This window comes from Mauremys mutica, chromosome 1, assembly GCF_020497125.1.
Source record: "Mauremys mutica isolate MM-2020 ecotype Southern chromosome 1, ASM2049712v1, whole genome shotgun sequence".
Classification (NCBI taxonomy): Eukaryota; Metazoa; Chordata; order Testudines; family Geoemydidae; genus Mauremys; species Mauremys mutica.
This window is the reverse complement of record NC_059072.1, coordinates 40,106,490-40,132,386: the sequence shown is the minus strand read 5'-3', so window position 1 is coordinate 40,132,386 and position 25,897 is coordinate 40,106,490. Positions and strand designations below refer to the sequence as shown.

At 41.0% G+C, this 25,897-nt stretch overlaps 1 protein-coding gene and 1 long non-coding RNA gene across 2 annotated transcripts in view; one reads left to right on the top strand and one right to left on the bottom strand.

Moving 5' to 3' along the window:
• The window catches only part of PLXNB2 (plexin B2), a 335,252-nt gene that overhangs the window by 118,122 nt on the left and 191,233 nt on the right, over nt 1-25,897 (top strand). The window lies entirely within an intron of this gene.
• The window catches only part of LOC123377815, a 36,020-nt gene continuing 13,262 nt past the window's right edge, over nt 3,140-25,897 (bottom strand). The window contains exons 2-3 of the long non-coding RNA XR_006582341.1: nt 15,862-15,923; nt 3,140-3,709 (exon numbers count right to left, since the gene is read on the bottom strand). This is a non-coding gene — a long non-coding RNA (uncharacterized LOC123377815). The remainder of the gene's footprint in view (nt 3,710-15,861; nt 15,924-25,897) is intronic.

The following is a 25,897-nucleotide window of genomic DNA, read 5'->3' as shown; positions in this document are numbered from 1 at the left end:
GGGGAGGCACAGCCTTCCCTACCTGGCCCTCCATACAATTGTGCAACCCCAATGTGGCCCTTGGGCCAAAAAGTTTGCCCACCCCTGGATGAGGGTTATTGTTGATATTGTGTCCATTGACATAAGATAGCAGGCCGACTTTTACCGCTGTCATGGCAGGCATTCAAGGTACATTGAAATCCCAAAGTCACTGATAAAATATCATATCTGAGAATTCTGACAGATTATTAGCGGGAGGGAAGCCACTCTGACAAAGACTGTCCAAAATAAAAAAGTGGATTTATTCTTCTGAGCTTTCTTATTCAGTTAAGTCTTGTCTAGTCCATACACAAATCTATTCACTTTCAGAATGTGTTGTGGTTGTAAAGAATTTAGATTATACCTGTACAGTATACACAAGGTAAAGGCTTTTGTTTCTTATATGGAGAATCACCTAGCAGAATGCTATTTTTGTTAATTAGAAGAGAATACAAGTTCCAAAGGGCAATAGTTAGATAGCAGATAATGGCAGAGGAAAAATTCAACAGGCAAACAAAACATTTTCTAAATGGAAACTCTTTGTAGAAATGAGTCTGCCAATTCCACTTCATTTGCATCTTTATTAGTAAAAACTATGAAATACTGCTGTTTAATTCTGAACATGTCCATTGTACGAGCAAAGGGGACTTGGTGTGATTTGTAAAGTTGGATTCTGCTTCTGCGGAATAGTGGTGAATGTGTGTGTGGTACTCTGAGTCTATTCCTTTTAGTTCAGTGGTGTTCAGTCATTTCAGTCTGAGCGCTAGACATCTTCTTTCAAAAAGATCAAGGAGCTACAATCAGTATTTTGGTGGTAGATTTCTCTTGTTCCACTCCCTTTCTGTCACTCTGGCGGCAGAGTGGAAGGGACTTGCAAGCCCTCTGCTGCAGATATCCTTGGCATGGGGATGTACCAAGCAGGTATAGAGCCTGTGTGACCATCCTCTGTACCTCCCAGTCCAGTCTGTGGTTCAGGGGCATGATAAATGGCAGGCGAGGAAGTGGCTGGTGTGCACCGTGCTCACACTGTTCCCAGCTGGCACGTGCCCCTTGTGACCCATTGTCCGCAGGTGTACATTAAGGCAGCCTTTGAGCAGAGAATCAAGGAGCTGTCAGTGGTTGTGGGTTCTCAGCATCCCCCCTGCTACAGCTGCCCTAGAGGTAGCTGTGTAGGGAAGAGGAAATAGCCTTTGCTAGACACTTCTCCTGGCTCAGGCAAAACCAGTCAAGTTCCCATCCTGCTCTCCTTGGGAGGGTCCCACAGCCCATCAGTGAAGCAGGAAGTAGTACAGCCAGAACTTCTCTCAGTCACCTCTGATACACCTGGTCACCAATACGGATGCTGCTGAACAATTGCTCAGAGTACTCCTGGCTCATACCAGAGCTGTTCCTTAAACTGCTCGGAAAGCGAGGGAAGGCAATTGGGATACCTGTTCAGCTACACATAGAAGTCGGGCTAATTCAGATATGTCAATTTAAGAACCACGATGTGGCTCAGTGAAAACCCTTTGAAATCATGTACAAATACAACATTTCTTCTTCATACGGCTTAATTCAGTGCCTTACAGGCCACAGGTTGGACATCTCTGCTGTAGCTCCCCAAAGTAAAATTATAGTTCTACAGAGCTGGGACTTAGAACTGTAGTGAAATTGTGGGCAAGGAACCAGTGTTCCCTCTATTTTTTTTCTCATGCTTGTGTGGAGTGAATTTTGTTATGTGCACCAATATGGAGTGACGTGTGACACATCACTCCATGCTGGTACACATAACAAAATTCACATGGCAAGAGTGGGGCCAAGGGGTTTGCTGTGTAGAAGGGGGGATCAGGGCTGGGGCAGAGGGTTGGGGTGTGGGGTATGTGTGGTGGTGGGGGCTCTGGGTTTGGGGGGCCAGGGATGAGGGGCTCAGGGCTGGGGCAGAGAGTTGGGGTGTGTGTGTTTGGGGGTGGGGGGAGAAAGGTGCAGGCTCTGGGATGAGCTGGGGATGAGGAGTTTGGGGTGCAGGCTGCCCCGGGGCTATGGTGGGGAGAGAGGACTCCCCTAGGCTCTCTTTCCCAGCAGCAGTACCTGGGCTGGGGGGTATAGGAGCCTCTCCTCCGGCCCAGTCTGGACTGGGGGAGGGGTGCTCTCCCTTGGCCGCGGCAGGTCCGGGTTGGGTCCAGGGGAGAAGCATCTCTCGCCTGAGCACCTGTATAGCGCTTAATAGGCTGATCCATGGCAGTGCAGCTTAGAGGGAATTTAAGCAGGGACCAGATATGTAGAGGCCTGGATTACATCAGCTCCTTAAAACCGAACCCAGGTAAGGCCAACATTCTGCTAGTTGAAAGAGGGAAAATGGGGTTCTAGCTAGCAGAGTGTCAGGCTGCCGTCAGCACCAGGCTCTGGTTGCTGTTGCATTAGTTATGTAATGATTACTTGAAAATCTTCATTAGGTTCCATTAAGGGAGCTTATCCTGCACCCCAAAATCTTACTACAGCTGCCATCATTCCAGCAAAGAACTGGGAAAGGAGGTCTAAACCACTCCGGAATGAACTCATGACTTTGCAACATGCATCAGTTGGTCTTTATTGCTAATCTTTGCCCCCTGGAATTGAGCACTCTTCCTTCCATATTTTTTTTTCTTCAGTGACTGCTGGCAAAAGTAGCAAGAAAGAGGATTTAACCAGGCTGCAGTACAGGGCTCTACTTTCAGAGTCTTCTTTCTTTTTCCCCATTTCTCAGTCCATTGTGCCTGGAGCCTGACCTACCGCTATAATTTAAAACTGAAATTAAGGAAAGATGATTCCAATCTGTGTGTTAAACTCTAACTGAACAGCTCCAGACTAAATATTGTTGTAACACTAACTAAATATTATTGTTAATGTAGGGTTGGCGGAACCAAGTTAAAACAGTATTGTTGCAACCATGGGTCTAAGCCCACGTCCCTATACATAAGCAAGAGCATTGGGTTTTTAAAATATAGTTTTGCTCTATTCTAGCTGGCTGGCTAAAGTTAAAATGAGTTTAGAAACTAATTGAAGCAGGGACTGTGTGTTTTAAACATAGTTTATTATGCATTAACTCATTTTTCAGTGCACTTCTCCTAAGGTCTCAAGCCAAGATTTTCAAAGTGGCCGGTGATTTTGGGTACCTGAATTTTTGGATGCTCAGCTTTATATTCCTTCTAAAAGAGCCTGGTTTTCAGAGGCTGAGCTCAGTACTTCCTTCAGAATGTCTGAAGTTGAGCACCCAAATATCATTAATCACACTTCAGAATCTTGGCTTCAATTCCTATTTTTAAATGCAGGCAATTACCATGTGGGATGTTAGTGTGTTGTCTTGCTGGCTGGCAGTACCTTATTTCATACCAATTAAATGTGGTTTTGTAAAGTGGGGAGGCTCTGGAGAATGGCACTGCAGTGGAGAGCCTTTCTTCATTGATCATAGGCTTCCGTTTGGCCCAGGTGAGATGTGACACAGATGTTCATGTATACGGATGTTTGATAGCTCACAGCGTGTGAATTATTAGTCTCCATCCTGTTGTGGGTGTCTATATTTAGGAAAGGAATACTTAGCATAGATGGCAACTACTTCAGGCTGCTTCAGAGGCTGAGGATTGTGTTGTCAGGAAATTATAAGCCTTGTCCTCATCTGTAGTAGCCTTTCCAGAGTGAGGATGCTTGTGCTGTTACTGCCTTTTTGCTACCTGTTCTGTGGAGAATTAGATCACTTCAGTTTATCTTTCAGTGCTCTCAGCATCTTTCGCAACCCCATATTTGCTTAGTAAGTGTACATTATGCACATTTGTTGGAGTTTCATAACTTGGGAAGAACAGCAATAAAACGAAATAGCAAACATGAGCTTCCACTGATTCTACACGATTAGTCACATTTCTCCCTCATGTTCCCCACTTCATTTCCCTCTCACCTCATTGGGTGATTGTCTGGCAAACCTGGTGTTGGAGTAACATGGAAGATGACCTGAGCCTGAATTATTCATTCTGCTATGCGTGAGGTCACCCAAGATAACACATTGATTGACAAGTGAGGGCTGGGGGAGGAATAAGTACATATGGCAAACCTCCTTTCTGGGGTCAGAGCGACGCTGAGCTGCACAATCTGAACTGTGTTTGCAGGCATGTGCACACTAAGCTGTAGTTTTATTTTTGGTTAGTGACAAAATTAAAAGCAACCTGGGATCACCCATTTGGCCTCAATATGCTCAGAACTTTTGTAGCTTTGCATTAAAATAATGATTATAATGAAATCTCGTGCTTCAGGGCTTCACCCAGTCATCTGTAGGGGATAGGAACCCCCATTGATGCATAACTAGCTGATGTGGCTGCTGTTTATTTTTATTTTTTGTTATCCTCTGAAGCACTAGCGATTGGCCACAGCAAGAGACAGGACACCAGATGGAGGTGGGGACAGTGGAGGACTGATTCTAAGGTGGAACAGAGAAGCCTCTTTTTCAAATGCCTGGCTAATGTGTCTTGCTCACGCACTCGGGGTTATCCTGTTCACCAGATTTGGGATTGGGAAGGAATTTTCCCCCAGATCAGATTGGCTGTGACCTTGGAAGTTTTTCAACTTCCTCTACAGCAGGGATCGGCAACCTGTGTCATGCGGCTCGCCCGGGTGAGCACCCTGTAAGGCCAGGCTGGTATATTTACTTGCTGCGTCCGTAGGTTCGGTCGATCGCAGTTCCCACTGGCCGCAGTTCACTGCTCCAGGCCAATGGGGGCTGCGGGAAGCAGCGCGGGCCAAGGGATGTGCTGGCTGCCACTTCCCACAGCCCCCATTGGTCTGGAGCGGCGATCCTCGGGCAGTGGGAACCGCGATCGGTTGAACCTGCGGACATGGGAGGTAAACAAACTGGCCCGGCCCGCCAGGGTGCTTTACCCTGGTGAGCTGCATGCCAAAGGTTGCCGATCCTTGCTCTACAGCATGGGGTGTGGTTTGCCTGCTAAGATTATCTGTGTATATATCACCTAGTCAATTTCCTGCCATTGCAGGGGCCTTGGGCATTAGTGGCACCTTGGTCTCTCCATTCTCTTCCTGTGGTTCACAGTTCAGTTTCCTGAGGATTGAAATGTTTTGGTGTATCTAAAATCTTTGGGCTTAATATAGCAGTATCTGGGTGTAAATTAATGACCTGTCATGTACAAGAGGTCAGACTAGATCTGATTGTGCCTTCTGGCCTTAAACTCTATAAAAGTATGAAGTTACTTTATGATAACTTTTTTGATTTTTATTTAACATTTCTCAAGAATTGAAATATCTACGTACAGTCCTTAATTCATGAAATAGTTGAATGAAGTTTGTTTTCAATGCTTTGAGAGGTGAAATGTTTCTGGAAACTTAAGAAATTCTTCTGAGGTTTCAGAAGCCAAGTGTTCCAAAACTTTTCTTGCTGATAATGGACATGAAGTCCTGTGGGAGATTGTTATTTTGAAAAATATTTATGGCTTTACTGCTGACACGAACATGGTTGTTAAAATATTTCAAGTGCTGATAGTGTAAAGTGGCCTTGACTGGAATTTTGGTAATCTTGAGTGAAAACACATGTTAAGTCTTTTGAGCTATCCTGCAAAGCTATGGCTGGTAGTGTAATGTTGTGCTTGGGAAGGGGGTTTTGTGCTAGCACTTTTCTGTATTATTTCCAACTCGAAACCCTTTGTACTATTTTGAAGGGAATGTGAGTTAAAAGGAGAATTGAATGTACAAAAGATGGTCCTACACTGTGTGTGTGTGTGTTTTCCCCACAATAGGAAAATGTGGTATTTGAGTGAAAGGTTGCAGCTGAATCTATAGTAGAACTGCAAATTTGTACTGATTTAATTGCAGTGTAAAACCTCATTATTATCCTGTGAAAAGCACCAGTGATGCCCTGAGTTCCTTGATAACATAAGAATCTGTTCATGGTAATGACCATTAACTCACTGACAGGGTGATAACGAGATTACAGGGTTCAGTTTCCTCCTCTTTATAAAAAATTGGTTAGTGCACATGCTACCTAGGCAATGAAACTCCAGTATATGTTGTAGAACAGCCAGAGAGGTTTGCACACTTCGTTTTTTGACAACCTAATCCCTATAGGACACTAGGTGTTATCTGTTTCTCTCTACCTCCTCTTACACATCAATTGCATGAATGTTTTGCTAATACCCTGGAGTGATGCATTTGTGATTTGTAGCACTTCCCATTGTTTGGTTTCTGAAGTGGTAATAGACTTGTAGAGACTCTGCTAGAGGCCACCCTTTTTTCATAACTTCCACATTTGTAATAGAGATTTTGCCTACAGAATGTCACTCATGCGGGTAATGGAGTAAAATAGCTTGTGTTAAAGTTAAAATAAGCCAGTTAGTCTCTAGCATGGACCACCAATGACTTCTGATACTATCACCCCAACTTCTGATACTGTCACCCCAAATGGAGTAGCTCTGTGCACAGCAATCATGTACTCATGTATTTCATCAGACAGCTCTTGATAACATTATGAAAAGTTAAATTTTTGTGCAGGTTCTGAGTGACTTCAAGGAAATGGGGACCTGATGAAAACTCAGTGGAAAAAGCTTGTTTACATGCAGAGCTGGTACAACCTCTCAGAGGCATGTACTGATTCCCATAACACAGCATATTGACAAAACACCTGAATGCTCTCAACAGTGATCCATGTCTTAAAGATCACTGATATAAGAAGTAATGAGACCACCATTTCAGTGCAGGAATATTTAGGTGATGTTCTTATCCTGAATATAAAAAATTTCAAGATATTGTTACCATTCTAATGGCTAAACGTTAGTGTGATGTCCAGACAACTGCATAATATTTCTATCGATGGTATTAGTGAGAACCTACACTGCAGTAGCAGAAGTACAATACTAAATCTCCTAAATGACCATTTAAAAAGCTGCTTTGTTTGTGTAGCTTTTGTCGGCCTGCTTATACCTGATAGATCAGTTTTGTGTTAAAAGCTTATTTTGCTTTTCCTGATTCTGCTGTCCACCTGCAACAGTTTCTGTTGTTGCTTCTAAATAATTTGCCTTTAATCATAGAATAGAATATCAGGGTTGGAAGGGACCTCAGCAGGTCATCTACTCCAACCCCCTGTTCAAAGCAGGATCAATCCCCCTTTAGTGTCACTGCACCTTTAATAAGCAACAAAGAGTCCTGTGGCACCTTCTAGACTAACAGATGTATCGGAGCATAAGCTTTCGTGGGTGAATACCCACTTCGTCAGACGAGCTTATGCTCCGATACATCTGTTAGTCTATAAGGTGCCACAGGACTTTGTTGCATTTTACAGGTCCAGACTAACACAGCTACCGCTCTGATACTTGTACTTTTAATATTATACATCCTATATATTCTCAACTTGTGACTCTAGGGTTACAATTGAAATATAGTCAAATACTATAGCCTTGAACTATGTTATGCACATTAGACCTAAGTTATGCAGAAACCTCTTATCCTGCTCTCAACATCTACCCAACCATGTACATTCATGTATGTGGAAAGGCTGTACTGACTCAAGTGATGGCAGGAGGAGAGATGAGAGGAAAAGTAGTAACTGAAAGAGGCAGGAGGCTGTCATCTGGGGCTGTTAAGCCGAAAAGAAGCCGAGCTTTTCAGATAGACTTTAGCAGTCAGTTATTCCTACTGAGCAACTGAGAGAGAATACCAGTGCGACACATGTATCCCTTATGCAAAATACACATATTGCAATTTATTTGTGTGTGACAGCCACCATCTTACCCAATGTTGGAGTTGAAGTGGAGCCTCCATGGCTAAAATCACAGGTATGTCTACACAGCATTTTGGAGTAAGTCTCCCAGTCTGGCTCAGCAGCCTTGGGCTAGCAGGGCTTGCACTGGTGCTGTAACAGCAGCTGTATAGACAGCACTTGAAGTTGTAGCTCGGGTTGGAACTCAGCCTCTAAAGCCTCCTGTCTCCCACCAACCCCATGCTTCAGAGCCTAAGTCACAACTTTGTCTACACAGCTATTTTTTAGCACTAGCACGAGCCCGGCTAGACCAAGTCTGTTGACCTAGGCTTGGATGCTTGCTCCAAAGTGCTGTGTAGACCAGGGGTTCTAAAACTGGGGGTCGGGACCCCTCAGGGGGTCATGATGTTATTACATGGGGGGTTGTGAGCTGTCAGCCTCCACCCCAAACCCCGCTTTGCCGCCAGCATTTATAATGGTGTTAAATATATTAAAAAGTGTTTTTAATTTATAAGGGGGGGGTCGCACTCAGAAGCTTGTTATGTGAAAGGGGTCACCAGTACAAAAGTTTGAGAGCCACTGGTGTAGACATACCGCGTAAGTATCTATAGCTTGAGCTAAAGAACCAGGCTCTGTAACTTGGGCTGTAAAAGACCTATATGCTCTTTAGATGGGGCACAGAGGGAGATGCTACACACTGGTTAGTGGGTTGTACATGCAACATGTAATTTACCGTTGCACTCCCTGAGATCCCAAATGTGACCTACCTTAGGGTCGGAGCAAAGAAAAATCAAGTCATTCAGAAAAGCTCCAAAAAGAGAGGAAGGGGAAGGATGGGGAGTGCCGGTGACTGTGGTGTGCTCCACCTTCTTTAGGAGCCTAGGGGACCTCATCATGACAACTCTGTGGTTTAGGTGGGGGACATGCACATTATGTGTCATGCTTTCTTCTAAAACCAGTGGAGATACCTTTTTTTATTTCTTTTCTTTTTTTTTAAGTGAATTGATGCTTGTAGATAAACTTTAAGGCCAAAGAATTTGAAGCTGACTAGTAATAGACCCCAGTAAACTGCGGATGGTTATTGTGAAGTGTCTGCAGTGGCTCACAACTGAGTGTGCCTACCTCAGACAGTGTGACAGTTACATGCTTGCAAAACCAGTACATTTTTTAAAAATGACTCTTGATTTAGGAGGCTTCAATTTTGGGGTGCCAAGATTTGACACTACTTAAAGTATCCACCCCCTGAAAATCAGGCCTCTTTAAGGTGTCCCAAAATCACCAGGGCGTAAATATTCCAAAGTATCTAGTGTATATTTGTTTTGTTAGATACATTCATTTACCTGTTGTCCCTATGGTTGCTAAATCAGAAATTATTTAGATCCCAAACCAAACATAATTCTCAATAATACATATTTAGGAATGGGTAAATTTCCAAACAAATGCTTAATAAACTAAAAATTCTCACCATACTTTTATTGCTGATATGGGATATATTTGCAGTCATTTACCCTCCTGAGATGTAAACTCACCTAAATCATGAAACTAGTGGGTGATTTTCTTTGTACACAAACTCACATGCTTGTTTTAGTTTTCTTGGTGTGTAGCACAATGGAGCCTTTCACATGTCTGAAGGTATTTAAAGGTGGTGGTAGTTCTACCCTTCCTTTAAATAAATAGTCCATATTAAAAAATAAGTACTTTCTCACATAGAGGTCCCTGCTTGAGTTTGCAAAACTGGTCTGTGAGGACCTTTCTTTTCCCCCAACCTTGGATCCCTGCTCTAATGTGAATTTGGCCACAAAAGTCTTTTTAATCTTCTAACTTTTAACCTTATATTCCACTTTCTGCTGCAGCTGACCCTGGTGGAGTGCATCACTTCAAATATTAGTTGTTCATGTCCCACTGCCACTTGCTCTCCCAGGTATATCTTGGTATTGCTGAAACTCAATGTTTATAAAATTGCATCATTCCAAAATGTTAGACTTTCAACTTAGGGTATGTCTGTGCTACCCGCCGGCTCGGCGGGTAGTGTTTGATGCATCAGGGATCGATTTATTGCGTCTCGTATGGACGCGACAAATCGATCCGCTAATCTATGCCCGTACTCCACCTTGGCAGGAGGAGTAAGCGGAGTCGACAGGGGAGCTGTGGCAGTCGACTTGCCGCCGTGAGAACGGCCAGGTAAGTTGAACTAATAGTTGAAGTTGGGTATCCTAGTTCAACACCCCCCACCCCCCGCTAGTGTAGCCCAGGCCTTAGAAAACAGCTCTTGGGTTCAAAGTAATTACATCTTCTACACTTGTACTGCTGTTCCCCAGCCATTTTTTGTACTCATGTAATCATGGTTTCCTGTATTCTTTTTAAAAAAAAAAGTGTTCTCTTCTGTTGCTGTGTGTGAAACATGCACACAAACAGAAGAGGAACTGATGAAACTGACTACACACAATATATTGCCAAATGCACAAATGCTTTTCTAATATTACTCTTCCCCTGCAGGACTGTGCAACTCAATCTGTTGGAACAATTTTATTTTTCATTCTTAATTAAATAAAATGGAAAATGGGTAATACAAAAAAGACCAAGATAGATTAGATTTCTGGCCACTGGGAATCTTTATTTAGACCTGTGTTTAGCCTTTTGCTATTCTAATCTCAGAATACCAGCAGAAGATGATTTTTATCTTCCTTGTTTTTATGAAAACATTTGACAGTTTCCCAGAGAAGTCTTCTGGAAGGTCCTTGTTACTATGGCATTCCAGCAAAGATGATTAATTTGATAAGTTTTTTATGATGAATCTGCTCGCTGCATCAGGACAAAGAGCAGAGACACAGAAGGGTTTAAAATAATCCCTGCTGTAAGGCCAAATTGTGTACAATCTCCATTTCTCTTCTGCATTGTTATAGATTTTGTGATGAGAAGAACTGTTACCGAGGACACTGGTATTGTTTGAGCAAGAGAGAAGCTGAGACATTTAGATTTTACATATGATAGTCATATTGGATACCAGTTTGGATGGAATGAAAAGACTCTTTATGAGCATAAAAACAGAAGCTGCTAAAATGGGACTTTGTATCAGCATGCAGAAGACCAAGACCATGAAGGCAGAAGAAAATACTGTCAGTGTCGGCAGATGTGTGATTGATGGCAAAAAATACAAAAGAATTGATGACTTTGTCTGTCTGGAAAGTACAATATCTGATAATGGCCAGCTTACTAAAGAAGCAAAGGAAAGAATTGGTAAAACCAGTAGATCATTTTTCCATTTGTGAAATATCTGGAAATTTAAGATGATACATCTAAACACTTATAATGAGATTGTACAATGCTATTGTCCTTCCAACACTATTAAATGCCTCAGAAATGTGGCAGATGGTGGAAACACAAAACTGTAAGGTGAATGCATTCCACCAGCATTGTTTAAGAAGAATCTTGAGAATTTATTGGAGAGGTCACGTAACTAGTGTGGAAGCATTGTGCCACATGGGTAAGTAGACTGCAAACTTAATAATTAGACCGAAACAGCGACCGTGATTTGGCCATGTCACCAGGCAACCCCATGGCAGATGCCCAAAGTATATCTAAGGCTTCCACCTGGAGAAAAGAGAAGGCATGGATGGCAAACAATGACATACTGCAAGATGATCAAAAAGCATGCTGTCATCATGAAGACAGCTTATGATAGAATAAAACATCTTGCTATGGAGAGAGAGAGAGAGAGCAGTGGGAAAAATGGGTTGCCTCATGTGCCACCAGGCATGGAGGTTCTAAGTAAGTTAGCTTTCTGAGATGTTTCTTCAGCAAAAGTGGCATACCAATTTATAGACAGAAGTTTTTAGGCTTTTCAAAAAGGTAAAAGTTGAAAAATTGTGTGTAAAATCAATAACATGCTATGTAAAAACTGCCATCCCACATCAGTTTAGTGGTCAATCTGCTCTTGTGTCCTGTCATTGATAGCAGCTGGTATCAGATTTTTCACAAAGGTGCCTGCAGCAGTAGACATTTACTAGTGCCTATTGGAAGTTGGCTTATCCCTGAAGCATGAGGGGTTATAGCCTTTTAACTTTTTTTAATTTGATTTTTAATCCTTGCTATTGTAACTTGGTATGTGCTTGTTAGCTATATGAATATCCAATCCTTTCCCCAGACATGATGAGTTATTGGCCTCGATTATATCTTGTGGCAATGAGTTGGCTAATTGTGCTCTGTATAAAATGTATTTCCTTTTATTAGCTTATGCATGCTGACTTCCCGTTTCAGTGTATGTATCCTTGCTCTTCTATTTTGTGAGACAGTGAGAAGTTCCCAATCAATATTGTTTGTTGTTGAATACTCCTTTATCATCCTCCCTCTTATTCAGCCCTCTTTAAAGCAAACAGTCCCATTCTTTTCAATTTCTTCATATGGAAGCTTTCCGTAGCAGCATTGTTTCTGTTTGATTAATAATTAATTATAAATAACAATTTCCAGAGCCAATATCATTATTCATTTAGAACTGGAAAGCAGCTTTTCCAGAACTACAGTCTAAATGTTTGTCTGGTGACTAAAATTAGTAATTGTTAAACCTTTAGCCTCAAGGCAACTTGGTTGCTGTCAAGAGTTCTTAAAAAGCGTGCAACCAGATAAGAGCACTGTGAGTACAGCCATGAATACTGTGTAGTTTGTCTGTTTCAGTTTCTTCTGTGATCTGAGTAAGAATTTGATCCTTGGGCAGTGCTTGAATGAGAGACGAAATGGTCTCTGAACCAGGAGCGCGCACACGCACAATTGCACTGCACACAAAATTTTTCCCCTGGGGAAAATGAGATGGGGAGGCTTGGGAGAAGAGGGGGAGAGAACAAGCCAAAAATGGTAGATGTTAGGCCACTTATTACACCACTGGAAGGTGCACAGTGCTACAGTGATGCGGGTAGTATAAGAACCTATAGAGAAGAACCTATAGTGAATAGAACAATATAGAATTGGCACAACTTGAATAAGGCACTATAAGTCCATTTTTAAAAATATGTAAGGAAAAGCCTGTTGAGGTCCTTTCACTTTTTGTTAAGAGTATTGAACTAGTTTGATTTGTTTTCCTCTAGGTTTTTTTAAATCTGCCAGTTGAGGTTATCTTTCTCTTAATAGTTTTATTATTATTGCTAATTACTACTGTTTTATACAAAGAGATTTCACAGTGCTTAAACACCCTGTCCTTCCTCAGTCAAAGTCTACTGTCTGCGTTTGTGTAGGTACTTATGACCTTATCACTATTGTGTCTAAACATCTCCCAAGTATGTGTTTTTAAAAAAAAAAAAGAGAGAAGAAATAAATGACCTCTCCAGCTCCTTTCCCCATCAGTATGAGGAACAGCATGATTTTATAGGATTCTTAGTTCCTGAGTTCTTATAGGTTTGATTGTGTGTATGAAGAAATTGAGGGAAGTCACCTCTGAAGAAATTAGTATTACGCTTCAGTGGTTGGTTCTATAGCCATTCTTCTCCCTTGCAAGACGAGAGTTCCATAGTCTATGGCCCGTTCCTGTGAAAGTTGTCTCCCGTTCTTATGAGCCTTCCCTTATTGGTAGGCTTTAAATATGGATTGTCTAGCTCCCTTTCAAGTCAATGAAAATGATTTCGCTCTGGAATAAGTCTGGTGTATAGCTCCAAGTCTGCCCTCTTCTGAGAAGTATAGATGTGAGGTTGCCAACCGCTCTGAGTTTCAAGGGTCTTTGAAACGTCTCAGCATTTTATCACTACATTATTGCTTTAGTGAGCTGACCCAGGGCCACATTGGGCATTCCAGATATGGGTTCTCATCCCTTGATATCGTGCCAAACCAGCTTCCTCTGACACTGTCTAGTTTCCCTACATCTCATTACTCCCTACAGATTGTTGTGGGGGTTTTTTCTTGTTAGGTAGTCTACATTCCACAGCATGCAGCCTTCCATAACTGAAACTTGTTGGAGAAAAGCTAAATCTGTAATAAAAGTATATTTTTATCATCCCCATAAACAGCATGTCACTTCAAGCTGTCAGCTGAATAGCTTTCACAAGTCGCTTTCACTATTGATACCAAATTTTCACTGCTTTTTTCCCCCCAGTAATATTCCAGAGTAACTTCAATGGGATCTTTTAGAAGTTGAAAATATTGAAACCTGCTAAATCTAAAAGACCCGTTTCTATAAACTACAGGCTAATTCCAAAGGTTATTTTACTCATGCAGATTTCCACTAACTGGACTGGATGTTTTCCTGAATAAGAACTGAATAAAAATGTAAGGACTTTGGGACATGGGATGATGTATGGAAGACGGCAACTATCTATTGCTATGCTGTCTGTGTTCTACAATGCAATTGCCTTTTTGTCTATTTTTGCTTCCTAGGATAAAGATAAAATTTGATACTTTGTTTTGAATTAGTAATATTAAAGTTATTGCTTCTCTTTTGGCAAAGCAGAGGCATTCCTGCATGTACAGGAAAGAAGTTGAGGATGGATTAGGTATTTTTGGATGCTGGCTAATCTAATCCAGCTGCCCTTTTTTGTTTGACTTGGGAGATCAATGAAGGAGAATATACAATTTCAGGAGGATGAGGAAGAGAATTCCTAAAGGAGATACAAATTAGATTTGTTAATATTTTCTTAGTATATCAAGAGATGGATAATTCTACTGCTGTATCTCTTATTCTGTAATACAAAACATTTGTCTCCCTACTGGTGTATCAGTGATGATTTATCAATTTGGTATGTGTATCTGAAAAAACCCAGGGGATAATTCTGTCCTGGTTAACTATCTGTGTACCAACCCTTACATGTACAGTGGCTGTTTACTTAAATTGTAGATATGATCATCAACCTGTTTGTAAATTACCTGTATGGCAAAAGGTGAATTTAAGGTAAGGGGTAAGAAAGCTTGTGCAGAACACTATTGCTGAAAAGCACACAGACTTTGCTCAGAAATAGATGTCCCATAGCCCCTAGCAACGGCACATTAGGGTAGAGATTATGGGCTGTCTGCCTCTACATGGAAACTGATGACCACTCTAGTAGAAGCTGAGATAGTGAAGCAAGAGCTGAGAGAAACTGTATGGGGCTGTGCACCCTGTTTTACCATGCCATAGACTAGGGCTAATACCAGGAAAGAAGAATGGTTCAGTGGTTAGGACAACGGCCTAAGATGTGGGTTCAGTTTCTTGCTGTGCTATGGACTTTCTGTGTAATCCTGGGCAAATCTCTGTGCTTCAGATACAGAAGACCAGGGTGGGGTGTGTGTGTGTGTATATACATGACACCTGCATGTCACCTCAATTAAAACAAAAGTGAGGAGAGAACCCTGGGCTCAAGGGAGCAGAGTACGTGGGGAATGCTTATGGAGAGATGGGGTAAGGATGGTCCTTGGTGGCTGGGTTACTTTAGAGCCCAGACTTACAAGCAGATCTGCAGGCCTGTGAAGAGGAGCACATGCTATGAAGCTGAATTTTTATGGGCCTGAACAGTGATAAAACAAATCATTGTATGTTGTGTATTTTTGTTAGGGAAGAAAATGATCACCATTTAAAATGGTTTGCTTGTGCTATTCTATCCTTTCCACTAACTGAATCTAGGAGAAACAGGTGCAACATCTTATGTTAGAAACATTGGTGGCAACTACACAATTGACTTTGCTATAATTAAAAGATGGGAAAAATCCAATCCAGAGATCATATAAAAATGACCTTATGCCATAATATGCACATCTTGTTTCACAGTGCTCTGAACTCTTTGTTGGTAGTGTCATTTATTTAATATACCAAGGTAAATCTAATTTCCAAATCAAATTAAAACTGTCAGTAAAACCCATACACTGCTGTCAGCTCCAGAGACGTTTTTAAGGTCTCACCAAAAGTTAAAGCTTGATGGAAACTTAAATATGGACCCATTATTAACACCAGCATGACGGAAGCGAAGAAGTTGTACAGCTGATATCTGCTTATTGCCCTCCTCTTTTGCTTTTTACCTTTTAAAATCATTGTTTGTTTGTTTTTTAACCTCCCAGCAGAAGAGGGAGGATATGGGAAGGTCTGTAAGTTAGGGCACAGGATGGGACCCAGCAGGTTTTATTTCTGCCTTTATCAGCTTGAACTGTGGAACCTCTGTGTCTGAATTTAAAAAGGGAACAAAACCTACCTTCCACGGAACGGTGTCAGGCTGAATTAAGTGAGGCTGCACCACATGTTGATATACAGCACCTTAGGTGGAAGGATAAGTGTTATTAATCAAAAGTATCGTGAAAAGCTTTCTTTAAAGAAAATTGTGCTTGACAGCTAAAAGCTACATTGTCCATGTAAGCCCACTAGTGGTTTCCAGCTCGTGGAGCTCTGGTCTGAGCCTCTAGGGAACCCTGCCAAAAGGACTACAAATAAAGTGGCCACCTAAGCCCTCTGACCCCATTCCCAGCATGCTTGGAGTCAGGGGTGAGGGCAGAAGAAACTAGAAACCCCTCCTGGAGCGAATTCGGGAAGCTTTTGCCTGGGTGATGGAAATGAGAAGTCCACTGGGCCAGTGACAAGCCAGGGCTGTGCAGCCCCAGTAAGTTAACAGGAGAACAGCCAGACAGAGTGTTTTTTGAGTTTGAAGCTGGGAAAGAGGAGGAGTCCCTGCTAAATTCCCCGTTCCTCAAAGGGAGTTGCACCGCTCTGAGGCTCTGGTTGCAGAGATCAGACAGCTCCAGCACTGTAGTGACCAGATTCCAGAGAGAAGGGAGACGATCCGGCACTGGCTATTAAGAGCCACCAAAGGCTGTAGGAGGATTCTAGACAAGGGAACAGAAAGCCTGGTTGGAGTCAGGAGAGGACCCTTCCCCTCTCAGGGGTGAAGAAAAAGTAAAGTGACTTATTTGAGCCATCCAACACCACAGCAGTGCAACACTCCATCTCAGGGCATGCAACCTCTGTTTTCTACCTGCCTTGGCATGGTGCCAGGGAGGGAGGTGGGATTTGGAGAGGTTTGGGTGTGTTGACTTCCTTCCTTACATACCTGATGCCCTTTTCCCAGCAAAGTTATTCCCTCTGTTACACTGTTGTCTTTTGATGTAGCAGGTGGCATTCCTTTGCTGGTGTTTGTTTTACTGTATTGTCCCATGTCCTAGGCATTTACACTCCTGGGTATATAGTAGTGTTGTCATTGATTTTTCTGAAGGGACAGCACTCCTGCCTGTCCGGCACCCTGAGGAGTCACTTTAAGTGGAGGCACCGAAGCACAAAGGGGGATGGTTCAAATATTGGTGATGGTGAGCCGTCTGGGAGGCAAAGAAGGCTTTTAGGTCTTGTCATAGTGAATCATATCAGGGTTGGAAGGGACCTCAGGAGGTCATCTAGTCCAACCCCCTGCTCAAAGCAGGACTAATCCCCAGACAGATTTTTGCCCCAGATCCCTAAATAGCCCCCTCAAGAATTGAACTCACAACCCTGGGTTTAGCAGGCCAATGCTCAAACCACTGAGCTATCCCTCCCCAAAGCATGTCTTATTTCTTTGTGTCATTTGACAGTGAATGGGTTAAACATCTTATGATCAACTGACTTTTGAAGGTTTGCGTTATAACTAAAGGTGGAGCTCTCTTGGGAGCAGGGACGGCTCTAGGCATTTTGCCGCCCCAAGCACGGAGGGTCCTGCAGAGGGTCCGCCGAAGGGACCAGCGGACCCTCCGCAGGCATGCCACTGAAGGCAGCCTGCCTGCCGCCCTCACGGCGCCGGCAGAGCGCCCCCCGCGGCTTGCCGCCCCAAGCACACGCTTGGCATGCTGAGGCCTGGAGCCGCCCCTGCTTGGGAGGCAAAGACCGTTAGGTATATAGGGCACTCTACTCTAATGCTAAAAAACCTGCCTTTTTGGTTTTTTTAAAACTTTTATGGTGAGTCGTAAGAATTATTATAAAATGACATTTTGAAATGCAGCTTCTTGATAAGAGACAAGAATTCTGAACAATTTCCAGATTCCTTATGAAAAAACTACTTCAGGCTATTTTCAAGGACCAGACCTCACCACACAAATTGAAAATTTCCATTAACTAAGAGGTAAACATTATACTTAAAGCAGACTTGTGTTTTGGTTAAATATTATAAGAAATCCTGAATATCTGCCATGATTTGCCTTTTCCACATCCCCTAGAAAAGCACTAATCATTGAAGATGTACAGACCTTCAAAGGCAAAAGGCATATTTTAAAATGAATTATCTAGGCAAAACTAAATTGATTGTGTGTGTGTGTGTGTGTGTGTGTGTGTGTGTGAGATTTTTTTCAAAATACTGGCACATAAAAAATTCTAGTAGTATTGCCAACCTGAGCAGTTAATAATAATGAATCAGGCCCCAAATCATGAATTTGACTTTAAACATCATGAGATTTAAAAAAATGTAATAAGCTATTTTTACAGTCTTTTTTTTTTTTTTAAAGCCTTTTAGAGTTAATGTTTGCAAACTTTTCTCTGGAACTATAAGGGCTAGAAACTTTTAACATGAGAGTATCAGCTTTTAATTTATCATCTGACTGCAGGAGCTGGGGAGACTCAAACTTGTGAATTATTAACACAGAGCCACTGCTGTATAGCTGCCCTGCTGGGCCAATCCATAAGACATTAGCTGGAGCTGACTTCCAAAATTTGAGATAATCCCAGTTAAGATAGGATTGTTGTCCGATGGAAGTATATATTACATATACATATTATTACATATCTAGGGTCCATAACCCTAGATTTAGCACTATTTTAGTATGATTATTTTTCTCTTATTAATAGAATACGAGAGTTTTAATAATGAGCACATCAGAATTCATTATTCTAAATCTATTCCCAAATGTGCTATTTCTAGGTTTATAATCTGTACTCAGTGGGCTGGTAAAGGCCTAATACAAATACTGATGCAAAAACTAAGAACAGATTATTCTTGGTAGAGAGAGAGAGAGAGAGAAATGAAACTGGAATAATAACAGACTTCCAAGTAAGATCTGGCCTCCTGACCGCAGGTCTATGAATAAGTGGGTACAAACTGAGTCTTTTTTTATTTCACATTAGGAACTTGCATTAGCAACTATTCCAGAAGAGAAGCCTGAAAATGCTATTAAATACAATGCCTGGCAGCATTAATTTACCATTTTTTTGATCACTACAGGTCAACTCTAAACATGCCATTCTCTTCCTTGAAATGAGCTGAAAACCACATACTGCTTAAGTGGTTCTGTATAAAATATTTATGCATTTAGTGTTCATCACACATTAGTCATTGGAAAACTATGTTCTGTTTAATGTCTACTATTGAAACATCAATGCAATCACTTGGTCTTATAAGTAAGTGCAGCAAATTATTGTTTTTTTTATATATATAAATACTCCTGCATAATTGTCAGTCTCTGTAATATGTTCAGGTCTTGTGTGTATTGTGATCGAAGTACAGTTTCCTCTAAAATTAAACATCTAATTCATAAGTGGTTGATGTGGAAAGAAAAAACAGTTTGCTGTTTCATTAGACAAAACACAAACTGTGGAAGTCTGATCTTTTTGCTAAATTATGCCCTTGGTAAGGTGGAGATTTTAGAGGCAAAAAGACAAATGATTTTTTGTCTACTTAGGTTCAGTAAACCGATTTTACATTAGTAATGTAGGGAACATGCAAAATGAGTACCTTCTTTTAACATGCTTGTTAATTAACTAAAATTTATATCTTAGGATACCTTTTGTGGGGACACCTTTTGCTTTTTTGAAAATAGTATGATCCTGGGCAGCATCTAAATTGTGTTCTTTATTCCATTTTGACCTCTCATTAACACCTGCTGGAGGATAGGCTTTTTACCTAAAACTCACTAACTACATAAGCTCTCAGTATCCATCTTGTGTCTTTCACATCACCTATCTACCATTGTGTGTTTTGCCTATGCAAAACTATACTTCCCTTCTCTGCTGTCCTACTAACAAGAATACTGAACACTTGGGAGAATAGTTTGTCAAGTGATTTCATGATCAGTGGGAGAGATGCTGTGTTTCTTAAGGGAGGGAATAGACAAAAGCTGACACATCTCTTCTAAAGATAATCTAATTAAATGTTTTTTTAAAATTGCTTGACCAGGCATAATTGGCTTGAGGGAGCATAGTCCCCCAAGAGCATATACAAGTATGCCACCTTCATTATTTGTTGACATTCATTACATTCAACGGGGAAAAAAATTATTGATCTGTTGCATTCACCTCTCTCTGCAGAATGAGAGTCTACTGTGATAGGTGGAGAAATCTAGAAGTACTTAGATGCAGTTTGTGAGGATGCAATACTGAAGGAAACTTGTCTAATTAAGCTTTTCCCCTCCATCAGATTAAAAATCCATGTTCTGCTGAAAGAGGGAACAAAAAGTTGTAGCTAGCTGTAAGAGGTTGAAATTACTCAAAGTAAATACTTTGGTGCTTTCTATCCAAGTACTTTCTAGTTTAATGAAACTATTTATTTCATGCCTGGAGGCCTTTAGAATTAACCTGTGTTGGAATGGTGTGAATTGTTTCATCAAGAAGACAAAAGAAGAAAACATAAAATCATTGCTGATAAAGTTTACAGATGACACAAAAATTGAGCAAGTGATAAATAATTAAGAGAATGAGTCACTAATTCAGGCACTCTGGATCTCTTATTAAACTGGGCATAAGAAAACAATATGCGGTTTAATATGACTAAATGTAAATGTATACATCTAGGAATAAAGAACGTAGGCCATACTTACAGAATGGAGGACTCTATCCTGGGAAGCAGTGACTGAAAAAGATTTGGGGGTTGTGGTGAATGATCAGCTGAACATGAGCTCCCAATGTGACACTGTGCCCAAAAGAGTTGATGCAATCCGGGGATGCATAAACAGAGGAATCTCTAGTAGGACTAGAGAGGTCATTTTACCTCTGTCTTTGGCATAGGTGTGGCTGCGGCTGAAATACTATGTCTGGGTGTTGTGCCTACAGTTCAAGAAGGATTTTGATAAATTGGAGAGTGGTCAGAGAAGAGCCATGAGAATGATTAAAGGATTAGAAAACATGCATTATAATGATTGAGCTCTTTGAGTCTATTTATTTATCTTAAAGAGAAGGTTAAGGGGTGACTTGATTACAGTCTACAAGTATCTACATGGGAAACAGGTATTTAATAATGGGGTCTTCAGTCTAGCCGAGAAGGTATAACACAATCTAATGGCTGGAAGTTGAAGCTAGACACATCAGACTGAAATAAGGCATACATTTTTAACTGTCAGAGTAATTAACCATTGGAACAAGATCATGGTGGATTCATCATCACTGATTTTAAAATCAAGATTGGATGTTTTTTCTAAACAATCTCTAGGAATTATTTTGGGGTGGTTCTATAGCTTGTGTTTTATATAGGAGTCAGGCTAGATGATCACAGTGGTCCCTTCTAGCCTTGGAATCTGTGAATCTATAAGATCAGAGCTGATTGTAGCATTTTGAGGTGGGCCTACAAAACATGCCTCCCCCTAACACAACCCCAAATTCTACTGCTTCATCCCCTGTAATCTTACAGGACAGTCAGTGAGGAGGTGCTGATTCATGTAACCTGTTTAACTTATTTTGTATAAGTATGTGGTATATAGCTGAGGAAGGGATGGAATTTTTGGCTGTAGAAGTGGCTCCCAGTTACTTGTGATGTTGTTTAATGTCTAGCTAACATAATTACACAATTGTTTCGAGGGACAGCTCCCAGATAAGATGGTAACTAGGGGGCCACTGTAATAGTTTATGAATTATAGAAATACCAGGTTATTTTGTCTCCCCTTCTCCTCCTGTACCCTAAATCACTTAAATACAGAATCCAGAGCAGCCAGAAATATTAATATACAGCAAATGCAAAAAAAAAAAAATTGCATTCCTTTGACTTCTAAATGAGAGGTATCAAAGTATGTCTGACAAGGTAACATAGTAAAAATAATGGAGCAGAAACTGATTTAATTAAAAGCAGCAGAGAGTCCTGTGGCACCTTATAGACTAACAGACGTATGGGAGCATGAGCTTTCGTGGGTGAATACCCACTTCATCGGATGCATTTAATTAACACAGCTAAAAGGTGTCTTTTCTAGTGTGTTTCCTCCTTCCAAGTCTACATCGTTCTTTATTTGATGCTCATATAGCTCTTGTCATTGTAGTTATCTGTCATTCTAGATCTCCATTTGCCCACTCTCTTCTATTTTCTGTCTTTATGCTCTCCTGTCTCCTTTCAAAGAGCAGCATTTTATCTTTGGCTGGCTCATGGCAATTCAACAGTCCACATTCCTTTCAGGATACCAGTATAGTAGTGCCCCAGTCAGGTAATTGTTCTTCATAATTTTATTCTTAAAGCAAAACGAAGTGAATTTACACAAATGCAGAATGACTTGTAATGTGCAAACCTGTAGAACTAGCAGTTCAAAAATGCCAGACCCCATCCTACATGTTACTGCCCTCTCAAGTGTTATGCCTGTTGCTATTGAATGTATAAGTACTCGGGATAACATGGTGAATATCGGACTCTTCTATCATGTTAGCTTATAGTTTTTACATTTGCCATATTAGGAAATGCTCTTTGGTGGAGTGTGACCCTAATCTTCTCTCAGTGACTGTTATGTTGACTGATGTTGAAGTGGACATGGTTATCCAAATTGGCGCTATTAATAATAATGCTTAGTACTTTACATCTTTAAAGTGGCTTAAAAATATTAACTTGCCATTAACCTTCAAATAGCTCCCTTGAGGTAGGTCAGAACTGTTCTCCTATACAGTGCCAAGTACACTCATCACTGAACTAATATAATAAAAATTTGATGATAAAATGGACAGACATTAAGTGGCTTGCTCAAGACCATGATAGAACTCAAATTTCTTTCTTAGATTGAAAATGCTTTGAGGCAGGGATATAATAGCAGGACTGTGTGTCTAGCACGAGTCCCAATTTTTGACTGGGTCCTCTAGGCCTATTTAAAAAAAAAAAAAGACTCCCACCCAGACAGTTGTCCCAGTCTGTGCTGAGTCTACTAGACGCTGCTGCCTGTCATAAAATCACATTTACAAACACCTCTGTCTTAAAGAATCCAAACAAACTGTATGTAGATTGACGTCAAGGTACTTAGTCCATTCATTCCTTTGTTTGGCATTATGCAATTATCAGTAACTGTTTCCTGATTCTACAATCTGTTCTAGAAATGTCTGCCTCTGTATAACCATATTCTTTACTACTTGGCTTTAACTGTGCTGTTGTGTAGTGTTGAATAGTGGCCTCTTTTCACCTCAGAGGTGCGTGATCATACATAATGTTGTTCAGAAAGCAATTTGGGAATCTTTCAGGCTTCCTGGCAGTAGACATACATAAAATCACTATCATTATTTTTGTCTGGCCTTTAGAGGCAGCAACAAATTCATGTACCTCCAATCACCACCACCCTGTTGTAATAGTTTTTGAATGGAGACACCCTTTCCAAAGGGAGGAAGTGGATGAGAAGCTCTAGTGTAGTGTAACAAACCATGCTGACCCTCTGCCACAGGGGTGGCCAACCTGCGCCTGAGAAGGAGCCAGACTTTACCTATGTACATTGCCAAAGAGCCACAGTAATATATCAGCATCCCCCATCAGCTCCCCTCCGCCTGCCAGCAGCCCTGCCTCCCCTCCTTCCCCATGCCTCCTGCAGGGAGGAGCAGGAACCTTGGGGGAAGGGGTGGAGTGGGGGCAGGACCTGTGGCAGAGCCAGGGGTTGAACAGTGAGCATCCTCTGGCACATTGGAAAGTTGGCACCTGTAGCTCCAGCCCCGGAGTTGGTGCCTATGCAAGGAGCTGCATATTAACTTCTGAAGATCCTCATGTGACTCTGGAGCCACAGGCTGGCCACCCCTGCCCTACTATATATATATATATATATATATATATATATATATATATATATATATATGGCATATGACTCAGTAGGGCTGATTCCACCTATGTACATAAAGGCAAATATTTCTCTATATTTGAAATAAACTGCGTTTTGGTCAAGTGCATAGAACACACTTAAGAATTTTATTCAAGTGCAATGAATGCTGCAGTTACATTTCTGAGATGGACCTTTTTCCCCTTTCTCTCCAACCTCTTTCACGTTGCCTTCTAGTTTCTTTGTTTCTGATTTTAGCTTTTTTGTAGGGAAGTGGTGGCCCATTAAATTGCAGGTTTTTTAAAGCTAAACCAAAGTATAACAGAACTGATATAGTAGGTCAAATAATGTTTAAATGGCCTGTGGTTTTATAATAAATTTCAAATGACTTTAATCGTTCACTGCTTTCAGAATGTAAACTGACCCATGTCTTGTTAAGATCTGCCATAGATGCTGAAAATTATCTTCCTAGATGCTTTCTCTCCTGTCAAAGTATTTTATGCAGTGCATACTATCACATGAAGGGATAGTTCTGCTTAACAGCTCAGATTTCCCTGCTTTTATAGCAAGTGTTTCTCCTATTAAGTTAATACCATCAAACCACATATTAAGACAATGGGCAAATTAGTGTTCTTTGTTCATTTTGTGGCAAGAAGTTTTGTGAAGAACAGCTTGCCCTGTCTGTGAGGGCTCTCAAAGTTTATCCATAAAGCCTGAATAAACATACTTTGTGCAGGAGAGCTATGTGGAGATTAAGGACATGGCGACAGATTCCATACTTGAGCCTATGGGTAGGGCATGGAGCTGTGCAGAACCTCCATGACTGCTACTAGGGTGGAGTAAAGGCTACAGCTTAATATGAGAATTTGAGCCCATTTGATCTATGTAATTGCAGAACCACTCTCTGGCTACCCCCTGCATTTCCCTTACCGGCTTCCCAGAGCTATCACACAGCACAGCTGTGCCCTGTCTACCAGCTGCAGAGTTAGTCTTTCAGTCCACTATTCCTGTGAGTATCCGAACTAAAGTGCTTAGTCTGCATTGGGGGGACGGGTCACTTCACTTTTAAATGCATACATCTCGTATGTACATAGACATCAGCAGTAGCATACTCTCCTTATTCTCCATGTCAGATTTGACATGAAAATGGAAAAGAAAATAGTTTAAGAATACTGGCTTGCATTGTATGTTTTACCACTGTCAAGTGTTCTGTATAGTTTTCCATTTCCTACATATCTTCTTTCCATCTTAGCAGCATTTTATTTCCCCCTCCTACCTGTACTTTTATGGTGCTTAAGACACACATCTTTCACTTCTTTGTGTATCAGCATCACTGGTGGTCTAATACAATCTAGAGTAGTTTAGTTTAATGTCTTTATATAGTGGCTGGAAAGCAAAGCTTGTTTCCAGCAATCAGTGTGAGCTTACTTACTAGTGGGTCACAGCTGCTGTATACCTGATTAATATTCCTTGCTCAAATAGTGACTTCACTTGCAGTTCCATGTCGTAATTTATTTGCTTCTAAACATGGGGGGGGGGGGGGGTAGAGAGAGAAAGTGTGTGTGTGTCAGTCAATTGATGATCCTGGAAACTTTGCATTTTATAATGATCAAGCAACACTGCTTTGTTTAAACAATCTATAAAATACATGGATGTGTTTTTGGTAACTTCCAGTTTCCGAAGAAAGCTTTTATCTTATTTCAACTGTTGGTGTGTAATAAAGTTTGTGTAGGCTACGAGGTAATTGCCTGGATGGGTTTATTTGGAACTAGATAATTTCATGTTTTTTTCACTCTATTACTGAATAGGAGACATAAGAATGAGAGAGACAGTAGTACTGAAATGCTTTAACATACAGTTCTTAACTTTTCTTGTCCCTCTCCTTCTCCCCCTTCCCCCGCCCCCAAGGCATCAGCACATTGAATAAATTTAGATAGCCCACAGACTTTTGTTTTTATTTTTTGTAATATTTTGACAGATAATCAGTGTTTAAGCTTTTTTTTTGTATGAGGGGATCAGACAATAATTACTTAATGATGGTAGACACTGAGATCCAAAAAGTTAAAGCATTATAACCATTAAAACACAAATTGTCAATATCACATGTCAAAATATACCAAGTAAATATCCTTAAATCAAACTCCAAGTTCTCAGGAGGCATTTTTCTTGCATTGTCTATCTGTAAATTTCTGTAATTATTGATGGAAATATTTTTGTCATTGGTTTGTGTATGTATTGTGAAATCAGTGTTTACCAACGTGTACCAGTTAAAAATTCAGTCCTTCTAAGCCTATTTATCGACAGTTGCAT